Raw genomic sequence first — 17021 nt, forward strand, 5'->3', positions numbered from 1 at the left:
ATTATACAGTGATCACTGCCCTCCAGTTATACAGCAATCACTGCGCCCAATTTCACAGTAATCACTGCCCCCTAATTACACAGCGATCACTGCCCCCTAATTATACAGTGATCACTGCCCCTAATTACACAGTGATCACTGCCCACTAATTATACAGTGATCACTGCCCCTAATTACAAAGTGATCACTGCACCCTTATTATGCAGTGATCACTGCCCCCTATTTATACAGTGATCACTGCCCATTAATTATACAGCGATCACTGTCCCCTAATTACACAGCGATCCCTGCACCTAATTATGCAGCGATCACTGCCCCTAATAACACAGCGATCACTGCCCCCTAATTATACAGTGATCACTATCCCCTAATTACACTGTGACCACTGTCCCCTAATTACACATTGATCCCTGCCCCTAATTACACTGTGATCACTGCCCACTAATTATACAGTGATCACAGCCCTCTAATTATACAGCGATCACTGTCCCCTAATTACACAGTGATCACTGCCCCCTAATTATACAGTGATCACTGCCCTCCAGTTATACAGTGATCACTGCCCTCTAATTATACAGCGATCACTGTCCCCTAATTATACAGTGATCACTGCCCCTAACTACACAGTGACCACTGCCACCGAATTACACAGTGATCACTGCCCACTAATTATACAGCGATCACTGCCCCCACATTATACAGCGATCACTGCCCCTTAATTAAACAGTGATCACTGCACCCTAATTACACAGTGATCACTGCCCCCTAATTACACAGTGATCACTGGCCCAATTATACAGTGCTTACTGCCCCTAACTACACAGTGATCCCTGCCACTAATTACGCAGTGATCACTGTCCCCTAAGTGCACAGTGATTATACAGCGATAATTGCCCCTAATTACACAGTGATCACTGTCCCCTAAGTGCACAGTGATTCTGCCCCCTAATTATACAGCGATCACTGCCCCCTAATTATACAGTGATCACTGCCCCCTAATTACACAGTGCTCACAGTCCCCTAATTATACAGTAATCAATGCCCCCTATTTACACAGTGATCACTGCACCCTAATTATACAGTGGTCACTGTCCCCTAATTACACATTGATCCCTGCCCCTAATTACACAGCGATCACTGCCCCCTAATTACACAGTGCTCACAGTCCCCTAATTATACAGTGATCACTGTCCCCTAATTACACAGTGATCACCGCCCCTAATATCACAGTGATCACCGCCTCTACTTACACGGAGATCACTGCCCCCTAACTACACAGTGATCACAGACCCCTAATTATACAGTGATCACTGCCCCTAATTACACAGTGATCACTGCCCTCTAATTATACAGCGATCACAGCCCCCTAATTATACAGTGACCACTGTCCCCTAATTACACAGTGATCACCGCCCCTAATATCACAGTGATCACCGCCCCTACTTACACGGAGATCACTGCCCCCTAACTACACAGTGATCACAGACCCCTAATTATACAGTGATCACTGCCCCTAATTACACAGTGATCACTGCCCTCTAATTATACAGCGATCACTGCCCCTTAATTGTACAGTGATCACTGCCCTCCAGTTATACAGCGATCAGTGCCCCCTAATTACACAGCAATCACTGCCCTATAAATACACAGCAATCACTGTCCCATAATTATACAGTGATCACTGCCCCTAATTACACAGTGATCACTGCCACCGAATTACACAGTGACCACTGCCCCCTAATTATACAGCGATCACTGCCCCCAAATTATACAGCGATCACTGCCCCTAATTACACAGTGATCACTGACCCCTAATTACACAATGATCACTGTCCCCTAATTATGCAGTGAACACAGCACTCTAATTATACAATGATCACTGCCCCCATTTACGCAGTGATCAGTGCCCCCTAATTATACAGTGATCACTGTCCCCTTATTACACAGTGATCCCTGCCCCTAATTACACAGTGATCACTGCCCCCAATTATACAGTGATCATTGCCCCTAATTACACAATGATCACTGCCCCCAATTATACATTGATCACTGCCCCCAATTACACAGTGATCACTGCCCCCTAATTATACAGTGATCACTGCCCCTAATTACACAGTGAACACTGCCCCTAATTACATACTGATTTCTGCCCCCTAATTATACAGTGATCAGTGCCCCTAATTACACAGTGATTACTGCCCTCTAATTATACAGCGATCACTGCCACTTAATTATACAGTGATCACTGCCCTCCAGTTATACAGCGATCACTGCCCCCTAATTACACCGTAATCACTGCCCTCTAATTACACAGCGATCACTGCCCCTGATTATACAGTGATCACTGCCCCTAATTACACAGTGATCACTGCCACCGAATTACACAGTGATCACTGCCCACTAATTATACAGCGATCACTGCCCCCAAATTATACAGCGATCACTGCTCCTTAATTAAACAGTGCTCACTACCCGCCAATTATGCAGTGATCACTGCCCCCTAATTACACAGTGATCACTGCCCTCTAAATACACAGCAATCACTGTCCCCTAATTATACAGTGATCACTGCCCCTAATTACACAGTGATCACTGCCACCGAATTACGCAGTGAACACAGCACTCCGATTATACAGTGATCACTGCCCCCTATTTACGCAGTGATCACTGCCCTCGAATTATACAGTGATCACTGTCCCCTTATTCCACAGTGATCCCTACCCCTAATTACACAGTGATCACTGTCCCCAATTGTACAGTGATCATTGCTCCTAATTACACAATGATCACTGCCCCCAATTATACATTGATCACTGCCCCTAATTACACAGTGATCACTGCCCCCTAATTATACAGTGATCACTGCCCCTAATTAGACAGTGATCACTGCCCCCAATTATACAGTGATCACTGTCCCTAATTAGACAGTGATCACTGTCCCCAATTATACATTGATCACTGCCCCTAATTACACAGTGATCACTGCCCCCTAATTATACAGTGATCACTGCCCCTAATTAGACAGTGATCACTGCCCCCAATTATACAGTAATCACTGCCCCTAATTACACAGCGATCACTGCCCCCTAATTACACAGTGATCACTGTCCCATAATTATACAGTGATCACTGTCCCCTAATTACACAGTGATCACAGCCCCCTAATTATACAGTGACCACTGTCCCCTAATTACACAGTGATCACCGCCCCTAATATCACAGTGATCACCGCCCCTACTTACACGGAGATCACTGCCCCCTAACTACACAGTGATCACAGACCCCTAATTATACAGTGATCACTGCCCCTAATTACACAGTGATCACTGCCCTCTAATTATACAGCGATCACTGCACCTTAATTGTACAGTGATCACTGCCCTCCAGTTATACAGCGATCAGTGCCCCCTAATTACACAGCAATCACTGCCCTATAAATACACAGTAATCACTGTCCCCTAATTATACAGTGATCACTGCCCCTAATTACACAGTGATCACTGCCACCGAATTACACAGTGACCACTGCCCCCTAATTATACAGCGATCACTGCCCCCAAATTATACAGCGATCACTGCCCCTTAATTAAACAGTGATCACTGCCCCTAATTACACAGTGATCACTGACCCCTAATTACACAATGATCACTGTCCCCTAATTATGCAGTGAACACAGCACTCTAATTATACAATGATCACTGCCCCCTATTTACGCAGTGATCAGTGCCCCCTAATTATACAGTGATTCCTGCCCCTAATTACACAGTGATCACTGACCCCAATTATACAGTGATCATTATCCCCTAATTACACAGTGATCACTGCCCCTTAATTATACAGTGATCACTGCCCTCCAGTTATACAGTGATCACTGCCCTCTAATTATACAGCGATCACTGTCCCCTAATTATACAGTGATCACTGCCCCTAACTACACAGTGACCACTGCCACCGAATTACACAGTGATCACTGCCCACTAATTATATAGCGATCACTGCCCCCACATTATACAGCGATCACTGCCCCTTAATTAAACAGTGATCACTGCACCCTAATCACACGAGATCACTGCCCCCTAATTACAGTGATCACTGTCTGCTAATTACACAGTGATCCCTGCCCCAATTACACAGTGATCACTGGCTCAATTATACAGTGATCACTGCTGCTAATTACACAGTGATCACTACCCCCTAATTACACAGTGAACACAGCACTCTAATTATACAATGATCACTGCCCCCTATTTACGCAGTGATCACTGCCCTCTAATTACGCAGTGATCACTGACCCCTAATTACACAGTGATCACTGCCACTAATTATGCACTGAACACAGGACTCTAATTATACAGTGATCACTGCCCCTATTTACACAGTGATCCTTGCCTCCTAATTATACAGTGATCACTGTCCCCTAATTACACAGTGATTACTGCCCCCTAATTACACAGTGATCACTAACCCCTAATTATACAGTGAACACTGCCCCTAATTAGATACTAATTTCTGCCCCCTAATTATACAGTGATCAGTGCCCCTAATTACACAGTGATCACTACCCCCTAATTAGACAGTGATCACTACCCCTAATTACACAGTGATCACTACCCCCTAATTATACAGCGATCACTGCCCCTTAATTATACAGTGATGACTGCCCTCCAGTTATACAGCGATCACTGCCCCGTAATTACACAGTAATCCCTGCCCCTAATTACGAAGTGATCACTGCCCCCAATTATACAGTGATCACTGCCCCTAATTACACAGTGATCACTACCCCCTAATTATATAGTGAACATTGCCCCTAATTACATACTGATTTCTGCCCCCTAATTATACAGTGATCACTGCCCCTAGTTACACAATGATCACTACCCCCTAATTAGACAGTGATCACTATCCCCTAATGACACAGTGATCACTGCCCTCTAATTATACAGCGATCACTGCCCCTTAATTATACAGTGATCACTGCCCTCCAGTTATACAGCGATCACTGCCCCCTAATTACACAGTAATCACTGCCCTCTAATTACACAGCGATCACTGCCCCCTAATTAGACAGTGATCACTGCCCCCGAATTACACAGTGATCACTGCCCACTAATTATACAGCGATCACTGCCCACTAATTATACAGTAATCACTGCCCTCCAGTTATACAGCGATCACTGCCCCGTAATTACACAGTAATCCCTGCCCCTAATTACGCAGTGATCACTGCCCCCAATTATACAGTGATCACTGCCCCTAATTACACAGTGATCACTACTCCCTAATTATATAGTGAACACTGCCCCTAATTACATACTGCCCTCGAATTATACAGTGATCACTGTCCCCTTATTCCACAGTGATCCCTACCCCTAATTACACAGTGATCACTGTCCCCAATTGTACAGTGATCATTGCTCCTAATTACACAATGATCACTGCCCCCAATTATACATTGATCACTGCCCCTAATTACACAGTGATCACTGCCCCCTAATTATACAGTGATCACTGCCCCTAATTAGACAGTGATCACTGCCCCCAATTATACAGTGATCACTGCCCCTAATTACACAGTGATCACTGCCCCCTAATTATACAGTGATCACTGCCCCTAATTAGACAGTGATCACTGCCCCCAATTATACAGTAATCACTGCCCCTAATTACACAGTGATCACTGCCCCCAATTATACAATGATCATTGCTCCTAATTACACAATGATCACTGCCCCAATTATACATTGATCACTGCCCCTAATTACACAGTGATCACTGCCCCCTAATTATACAGTGATCACTGCCCCCTAATTAGACAGTGATCACTGCCCCCAATCATACAGTGATCACTGCCCCTAATTACACAGTGATCACTGCCCCCTAATTACACAGTAATCACCGCCCTCTAATTACACAGCAATCACTGCCCCCTAATTATACAGTGATCACTGCCCCTATTTATACAGTAATCACTGCCCCCAAATTATACAGCGATCACTGCCCCTTAATTAAACAGTGATCACTGCCCCCTAATTACACAGTGATCACTGACCCCTAATTACACAGTGATCACTGCCCCCTAATTACGCAGTGAACACAGCACTCTAATTATAGTGATCACTGCCCCTATTTACACATTGAACACTGCCCTAATTACATAGTGATCACTACCCCCTAATTATACAGTGAACACTTCCCCTAATTACATACTGATTTCTGCCCCCTTATTATACAGTGATCACTGCCCCTAATTACGCAGTGATCCCTGCCCCTAATTACACAGTGATCACTGCCCCCAATTATACAGTGAGCACTGACCCCTAATTACAAAGTGATCACTGTCCCCTAATCGCACAGTGATCACAGTCTCCTAATTATACACTGATCACTGCCCTCTAATTACACAGTGATCACAGCCTCCTAATTATACAGTGATTACTGTCCCCTAATTACACAGGGATCACTGCTCCCTAATGACACAGAGATCACAGCCCCCTAATTACACAGTGATCACTGCCCCCTAATTATACACTGATCACTGCCCCCTAATTACGCAGTGAACACAGCACTCTAATTATACAGTGATCACTGCCCCTATTTACACAGTGATCACTGCCTCCTAATTATACAGTGATCACTGTCCCCTAATTACACAGTGATCCCTGCCCTAATTACACAGTGATAACTGCCCCCAATTATACAGTGATCACTGCCCCTAATTACACAGTGATCACTACCCCCTAATTATACAGTGAACACTGCCCCTAATTACATACTGATTTCTGCCCCCTAATTATACAGTGATCACTGCCCCTAATTACACAGTGATCCCTGCCCCTAATTACACAGTGATCACTGCCCCCAATTATACAGTGATCACTGCCCCTAATTACACAGTGATCACTACCCCCTAATTATACAGTGAACACTGCCCCTAATTACATACTGATTTCTGCCCCCTAATTATACAGTGATCACTGACCCCTAATTACAAAGTGATCACTGTCCCCTAATCGCACAGTGATCACACTCTCTTAATTATACACTGATCACTGGCCTCTAATTACACAGTGATCACAGCCCCCTAATTATACAGTGATTACTGTCCCCTAATTACACAGGGATCACTGCTCCCTAATGACACAGAGATCACAGCCCCCTAATTACACAGTGATCACTGCCCCCTAATTATACACTAATCACTGACCCCTATTTACACAGTGATCACTGTCCCCTAATCGCACAGTGATCACTGTCTCCTAATTATACACTGATCACTGCCCCTAATTACACAGTGATCACTGCCCACTAATTATACAGCGATTACTATCCACTAATTAGACAGTGATCACTGCCCCCTAATTAGACAGTGATCACTGCCCTCTAATTATACAGTGAATACTGTCTCCTGATTATGCAGTGGTCACTGCCCCTTAATTACACAGTGATCACTTCCCCCTAATTATACAGCGATCACTGATCACCAATTATGCAGCGATTACTGTCCCCTAATTATACGGTGATCACTGCCCCTAATTACACAGTGATCACTGCCCACTAATTATACAGTGATCACTGCCCCTAATTAGATTAGATTAGATTACATTACATTACAGTGTGGAAACAGGCCCTTTGGCCCAACAAGTCCACACCAACCCGCCGAAGCGAACCCACCCATACCCCTACATTTACCCCTTACCTAACACTACGGGCAATTTAGTATGGCCAATTCACCTGACCCTGCACATCTTTGGACTGTGGGAGGAAACCGGAGTACCCGGAGGAAACTCACGCAGACACGGGGAGAACGTGCAAACTCCACACAGTCAGTCGCCTGAGGCGGGAATTGAACCCGGGTCTCTGGCGCTGTGAGGCAGCAGTGCTAACCACTGTGCTACCGTGCCGCCCACTAACTATACAGCGATCACTGCCCACAAATTATACAGCGATCACTGCCTCTTAATTAAACAGTGATCACTGTCCCCAATTATACAGTGATCACTGTCACCTAATTACAGTGATCACTGCCCACTAATTATACAGTGATCACTGCCCTTTAATTATACAGCGATTACTGTCCCCTAATTACACAGTGATCACTGCCCCTAATTACACAGTGATCACTGCCCCCTAATTACACAGTGATCACTGCCATCAATTACACAGTGATCACTGCCCACTAATTATACAGCGATCACTGCCCACAAATTATACAGCGATCACTGCCTCTTAATTAAACAGTGATCACTGTCCCCAATTATACAGTTATCACTGTCACCTAATTACGCAGTGATCACAGCACTATAATTACGCAGTGATCACTGTCCCCTAATTACACAGGGATCAATGCCCCCTAATTACGCAGTGATCGCTTCCCTCAATTATACGCTGATCACTGCCCACTAATTACACACTGATCACTGCCCCCTAATTACACAGTGATCACTGCCCCTAATTACACAGTGATCACTGCCCCCAATTATACAGAGATCACTACCCCATAATTATACAGTGATCACTGTCCCCTAATTACACAGTGATCACTGCCCACTAATTATACAGTGATCACTGTCCCCTAATTACACAGTGATCACTGCCCTCTAATTATACAGCGATCACTGCCCCTAATTACACAGTGATCACTGACAACTAATTACACAGTGATCACTGCCCTCTAAGTATACAATGATCACTGCCCCCTAATTACAAAGTGATCACTGCCCTCTAATTACACAGTGCTCACAGCCCTCTAATTATACAGTGATCACTGCCCCCTATTTACACAGTGATCACTGCCCCCTAATTATGCACTGATCACTGCCCCTAATTATACGGCGATCACTGCCCCCTATTTACACTGCGATCACTGCCCTCTATTTATACAGTGATCACTGTCCCTGAATTACACAGAGATCACTGCCTCCTAATTATACAGTGATCACTGCCCCTAATTACACACTGATTACTACCCCCTAATTATACAGTGATCACTGCCCCTAATTACACAGCTATCACTGCTCCCTTAATATACAGTGATCACTATCCCCTAATTACACAGTGATCACTGCCCCCAATTACACAGTGGTCACTACCCCCTAATTATACAGTGATCACTGTCCTCTAATTACACAGTGATTACTGCCCCATAATTATACAGTGATCATTGTCCTCCAGTTATACAGCGATCACTGCTCCCTAATTACACAGTAATCACTGCCCTCTAATTACACAGCGATCACTGCACCCTAATTTTACAGTGATCACTGCCCCTAATTACACAGTGATCACGGCCACCGAATTACACAGTGATCACTGTCCACTAATTATACAGCGATCACTGCCCCTTAATTAAACAGTGATCATTGCCCCCTAATTACACAGTGATCACTGACCCCTAATTACACAGTGATCACTGTCCCCTAATTACGCAGTGATCACAGCACTCTAATTATGCAGTGATCACTTTCCTCTAATTACACAGTGATCACTGCCCCCTAATTATGCAGTGATCACTTCCCCCGTATTATGCACTGATCACTGCCCCCTAATTATACAGTGATCACTGCCCCCTAATTATACACTGCTCAATGCCCTCTAATTACACAGTGATCACTGCCTCCTAATTATGCAGTGATCACTGCCTCCTAATTATACAGTGATCACTTCCCCTAATTACACAGTGATCTTTGCCCACTAATTATACAGCGATTACTGTCCACTAATTAGACAGTGATCACTGCCCCCTAATTATACAGTGATCACTGCCCTCTAATTATACAGTGATTACTGTCCCCTAATTATACAGTGGTTACTGCCCCCTAATTACACAGTGATCACTGCCCCTAATTACACAGTGATCACTGCCCCTAATTATACAGTGATCACTGCCCACTAATTATACAGCGATTACTATCCCCTAATTATACAGTGATCACTGCCCTCTAATTATACAGTGATCACTGCCCCTAGTTACACAGTGATCACTGCCCCCTAATTATACAGTGATCACTGCCCCCTAATAATACTGTGATGACTGCCCCCTACTTACACAGTGATCACTGCCCACTAATTATACAGTGAGCACTGCCACCTAATTACACAGAGATCATTGCCCACTAATTATAGTGATTACTGTCCCCTAATTACACAGTGATCACCGCCCACTAATTACGCAGTGATCTCTGCACTCTAATTACACAGTGATCACTGTCCCCTAATTACACAGTGATCACTGCCCCCTAATTACACAGTGATCACTGCCAACTAATTATACAGTGAACACTGTCCCCTAATTACACAGCGATCACTGCCTACTAATTATACAGTGATCACTGTCCCCAATTACAATTTGATCACTGCCCCCTAATTACTCAGTGCTCACAGCCCCCTAATTATACACTGATCACTGTCGACTAATTATACAGCGATCACTATCCCATTATTATACAGTGATCACTGCCCCGAATTACACAGTGATCACTGCCCTCTAATTATACAGTGATTACTACCCCCTAATTATACAGTGATCACTGCCCCTTAATTATACACTGATCACTTCCCCTCATTACACAGTGATCACTGCCCACTAATTATACAGCGATTACTGTCCACTAATTAGACAGTGATCACTGCCCCCTAATTATACAGTGATCACTGACCACTAATTATACAGCGATTGGTATCCCCTAATTATACAGTGATCACTGCCCCTAATTACACAGTGATCACTGCCCACTAATTACACAGTGATCACTGCCCTTTAATTATTCAGTGATACTGTCCCCTAATTATACAGTGGTCACTGCCCCTTAATTACACAGTGGTCACTGCCCCTAATTATACAGCGATTACTGTCCCCTAATTAGACAGTGATCACTGCCCCCTAATTATACAGTGATCACTGACCACTAATTATACAGCGATTGGTATCCCCTAATTATACAGTGATCACTGCCCCTAATTACACAGTGATCACTGCCCACTAATTACACAGTGATCACTGCCCTTTAATTATTCAGTGATACTGTCCCCTAATTATACAGTGGTCACTGCCCCTTAATTACACAGTGGTCACTGCCCCTAATTATACAGCGATTACTGTCCCCTAATTATACAGTGGTCACTGCCCCCTAATTATACAGTGATCACTGCCCCTAGTTACACACTGATCACTGCCCCCTAATTATACAGTGATCACTGACCACTAATTATACAGCGATTGGTGTCCCCTAATTATACAGTGATCACTGCCCACTAATTACACAGTGATCACTGCCCTTTAATTATACAGTGATACTGTCCCCTAATTATACAGTGATCACTGCCTCCTAATTACACAGTGATCACCTCCCACTAATTACACAGTGATCACTGCCCTTTAATTATTCAGTGATACTGTCCCCTAATTATACAGTGGTCACTGTCCCTTAATTACACAGTGGTCACTGCCCCTAATTACACTGTGATCACAGCCCCCTAATTACACAGTGATCACTGTCACCTAATTACACAGTGATCACTGCCCCTAATTTCATAGTGATCACTGTCGCCTAATTACACAGTGATCACTGCCCCCTAATCACACAATGATCACTGCCCCCTAATTACACAGTGATCACTGCCCCTAATTTCATAGTGATCACTGCCCCCTAATTACACAGTGATCACTGTTCCGTAATTATACAGTGATCACTGTCCCTCAATTACACAGAGATCACTGCCCCTGAATTACACAGTGATCACCGCCTCCTAATTATACACTGATCACTACCCCCTAATTACACAGTGATCTCTTCCCCCCAATCATACAGTGATCACTGTTCCCTAACTATACATTGATCACAGCCCTCTACTTACACTGTGATCACTGTCACCTAATTATACAATGATCACTGCCATCTAATTATACAGCGATTACAGTCCCGTAATTATACAGTGGTCACTGCCCACTAATTATACAGTGATCACTGTCCCTCAATTACACAGAGATCACTGCTCCCTAATTACACAGATTTCACTGCCCCCTATTTACACAACGATTACTAATCCTAATTTTACAGTGATCACTGTCGCCTAATTACACAGTGATCACTGTTTCCTAATTATAAAGTGATCACTGCCTCCTAATTATACACAGAGATCACTGCCCCTAATTACACAGTGATCACTGCCTCCTATTTATACACTGATCACTGCCCCCTAATTACACAGTGATCACTGTCCCTCAATTACACAGAGATCACTGCCCCTAATCACACAGTGATCACTGCCTCCTTATTATACACTGATCACTGCCCCCTAATTACACAGTGATCAATGTCCCCTAATTATACAGTGATCACTGTTCCCTAATTATACATTGATCACAGCCCTCTACTTACAAGTGATCACTGTCCCCTAATCACACAGTGATCACTGCCTCCTAATTATACAGTGGCCACTGCCTCTTAATTACACAGCGATCACTGCCCACTAATTATACAGTGATCACTGTTCCCTAATTATACATTGATCACAGCCCTCTACTTACACAGTGATCAATGTCCCCTAATTACACGGTGATCACTGCCAACTAATTACTCAGTGATCCTGCCACATAATTATACAATGATCACTGCCATCTAATTATACAGCGATTACAGTCCCCTAATTACACAGTGGTCACTGCCCACTAATTATACAGTGATCACTGTCCCCTAATTGCACAGTGATCACTGCCCCCTAATTATACAGTGATCACTGTTCCCTAATTATACATTGATCACAGCCCCTACTTACACAGCGATCACTGCCCCTAATTACACAGTGATGACTGCACTCTAATTATGCAGTGATCACTGTCCCCTAATTATCAGTGGTCACTGCCCCCTAATTATACCGTGATCACTGCCCCCTAATTACACAGTGATCACTGCCCCCTAATTACACAGTGATTACTGTCCCCTAATTATACAGTGATCACTGCCCCCTAATTATACACTGATCACTGTCAACTAATTATACAGTGATCACTGTACCGTAATTACAGTGATCACAGCCCCCTAATTATACACTGATTACTGTCCCCTAGTTACACAGTGTTCACTGCCCCCAATTACACAGTGATCACTGTCCCCTAATTACGCAATGATCTCTGCCCACTAATTATACAGCGATCGCTGCCCACTAATTACACAGTGATCACTACCAACTAATTATACAGTGATCACTGCCAACTAATTACACAGTGATCACAGCCCCCTAATTATACAGAGATCACTGCCCACTAATTATGCAGTAATCACTGTCCCTCAATTACACAGAGATCACTGCTCCCTAATTACACAACGATTACTAATCCTAATTTTACAGTGATCACTGTCACCTAATTACACAGTGACCGCTGCTTCCTAATTACACAGTGATCACTGTTGCCTAATTACACAGTGATCACTGTTTCCTAATTATACAGTGATCACTGCCTCCTATTTATACACTGATCACTGCCCGCTAATTACACAGTGATCACTGCCCCCTAATTATACAGTGATCACTGTTCCCTAATTATACAATGATCACTGTCCCTTAATTACACAGAGATCACTGCCCCTAATCACACAGTGATCACTGCCCCCTAATTATACAGTGATCACTGTCCCTCAATTACACAGAGATCACTGTCCCTCAATTACACAGTGATCACTTCCTCCTAATTATACAGTGGCCACTGCCTCTTAATTACACAGCGATCACTGCCCACTAATTATACAGTGATCACTGTTCCCTAACTATACATTGATCACAGCCCTCTACTTATACTGTGTTCACTGTCCCCTAATTACATGGTGATCACTGCCAACTAATTACACAGTGATTCTGCCACCTAATTATACAATGATCACTGCCATCTAATTATACAGCGATTACAGTCCCCTAATTATATAGTGGTCACTGCCCATTAATTATACAGTGATCACTGTCCCCTAATTACACAGTGATCACAGCCCCTACTTACACAGTGATCACTGCCCCTAATTACACAGTGATCACTGTTCCCTAATTATACAGTGATCATTGCCCTCTAATTACACAGTGATTACTGTCCCCAAATTATACAGTGGTCACTGCCCCCTAATTATACCGTGATCACTGCCACCTAATTACATAGTGATCACTGCCCCCTAATTATACAGTGATCACTGCCCCCTAATAACAGAGATCACTGCCCCCTAATTATACAGTGATTACTAATCCTAATTATACCTTGATCACTGTCCCCTAATTATACAGTGATCACTATCCTCTAATTATTCCTTACCTGGTCATAATTGAGAATCACAACAGAAAATGTAGATATCTGAAGGGAAATTGGTCAATTATGAATGAAAGTCTCCCCCACCATCACTTGTTCTATTTGTCCCACCTCGTTCCCATGAAACAGGTCCAGCAGCACATCCCTATGTGTTGGATTGGAGGTGAGCACACACAGCTGCAGGAAACTCTCTTGAATACAATCTAAGAACTTTTGTCCTTTACTGCTGCTTATCGCTATCCCAGCCTACATATAGATAATTAACGTCCCTCAATATAGCTACTGTATGATGTTACACCTTGCTGTAATTTCTTTGTATATTTGATTTCTACATCCCACTAGCTGGTGGTCTACATGTTACACCAAACACCCTCTTATTGCTTAACTCTAACGAAGTTGATCTGTCCTTGAACCCTTTGTCAAAATGCTCTTTTCCAGCACTGAAATGTTCTCCTTACCAAATACTACCAGCCCTTTTGATTTTCTTCTCTCTGTATCTTTTCTGAATGCCTTGTAAGCAGGAATTTTTAACATAGAGATTTTCCCTTCATTAATGGAATAAAATCTGCTCCTATATTTTATTTCTTATGGTGTTAAGTGAAGTATTTTTAATGGCCACAATATACAATCCTACATGGTAATTTGTACCTGTAACTTTTCCGGTCTTATTAAGCATATTATGTGCATTCACATACGTGCGGTATAACCCTGATTTATACGTTATTAATTTCTCTCTTGTTCTGAGTCTACCTTTTAACTTATTATTCTTTATTTTAGTGCTATCTGCTTTTCCCAGAAAATTTTCTGGTATTGTTTTCTGACATTCTCTCCCAGGTGATTAATTTAAGCCCTCCCCAAAAGCACTGCAAGGAAGTTTGAACAAGAAATTGTGCAAAAGTTCTTTCCATGGTTTTTTTACAAAATTATGTACAGAAACCTTTTGATTATTATATTAGAACTACATCTGTACCGAAAAAATTTAACAGTTTGTTACTTATTTCCAATCATCCCAAACTAACATTTTCACATAACACAATTCACATGTGAAGTAATCCTGCACACAATATAGAAGTGTGAAATATCACCAGTCTTTAATACCTCATTCTGTTTTTTGCAGCCATTTAAATGGTTCTGTTATGTTTAACCAAATAAATCAAAGTCTCCCAACTTTTGTAAAAATGAACTGTTTAATTTAGATTTCTGAGAAAATATATGAACAAAACCTATATCTGATACTTATTTTCAGCAAAAAATAAGAATCAAAACATTTGCTCAAACATGTCTCCATTTTCTGTGATGCATGTCATGTTCCTCACGAGAGCTTTTATATTATTAATGATCCCAGCTGTTTGCGAATCTGTATATTAGGATACACTAGGGTCAAACAAACTATTTAGGTTAACTAGTCCAGTGACTAAAAGGAAGATAAACAAACTTCTGGAGCTTGATTGGTGTGTGATTCAAGTCTAGTGGGAGAAACCCAGAGTTAAATGCATCAATCAATCAAATAATAATGTTGTTTGATGTGTTGAAATGCATTTAAAGGGTGAAACATTCATCCAAAATACATTACATGCTAATGTTATTGTCCCTTGAAGATCATCAATAAATGATGAGCTGAAGAACGAATTAGTTAGATGAAGCTAATTGAGGCCCTCTAAAAGTTACTAGTATGATAATAATCCAACGATGAAATAGAAGAACCTCTAATCAAATAAAGTTCACTCTGATTGTTTCATTGTACATAAGAACAAATATAAACTTACCACTAGACAGCATATCCTTTTCAAACTATTGATCTTAATTCTATGCAACTACCAACACCTCAAAATATTGTAAAAAATATTAACCTTTATTGTGCTGAAGTGAATAGGACCTCCACGCGTTTACTCAACAAATGTCATGATGAGTATTTAAACGATTGATAAATCAGTGTTTGTGTACTTTTTAATGCCAATACTTATGTTCATGATAACAAGTTAACAATTGATAGGGTGCAATTTAAGTGGCAGAGAAATGAGCTACTTGGCTCTGAAGTCTGAAGCATTGATGTAGTCATCGTATTATTTAAATCTCTGTAGCATGACAGGATGAGGCAATGAAATTCTTCCATTTGGGTGAGTTATCTTCAATTAAAGAAGATGGTTGAATGCTCCACACTGTTGTGAGGTGGTTTTGACTGAAGTCTCAGTCTAACAACCATCATTTATTTAATGATTTCACTGTTAAAGTCTTTTAGAGCTGTTTTAACTCAATATGCAGACGTTTAAAATCAACTCATGAAAAACAGCTTTACATTTTGTGTGTGTGTAATGGAACAGTTACAGGGATTTATCACAAAGGTATCAATGCAATTCTTACTGCTTATGCAGTGCCACGTTTTTGTGGTGTTCTCCTAAACTGCCATCATTAATAAGTATGTGGCTCATTTATGATAATCACCTTCTTTCTAGTTTAATTATTTCTGAGTGCAAATGTTTGGATCATTATATCATTTATATTAATCCCAAACCCAGGTTTAAAAATGGCTCACCCCTGCCAAGGATTCTGGCTTTATATTTGTTAGTATAGGGTTTTGGGATTTTTAATTAATTGTTTTCTACAAAACAATTGTAGTTAGTTTAAATTTTAGTGATATGGATCAGTTTATCGTGTGTCATGTTACAAACTGATGGAGGTCAACTTACTGATCAGCATTTCCATTGTAAGAGTAGTTGAGAGTGGTCAACC

The sequence above is a fragment of the Chiloscyllium plagiosum genome, unplaced genomic scaffold, assembly GCF_037043375.1.
Source record: "Chiloscyllium plagiosum isolate Xiang-an unplaced genomic scaffold, Cpla_swu_hap1 HiC_scaffold_8, whole genome shotgun sequence".
NCBI lineage: Eukaryota > Metazoa > Chordata > Chondrichthyes > Orectolobiformes > Hemiscylliidae > Chiloscyllium > Chiloscyllium plagiosum.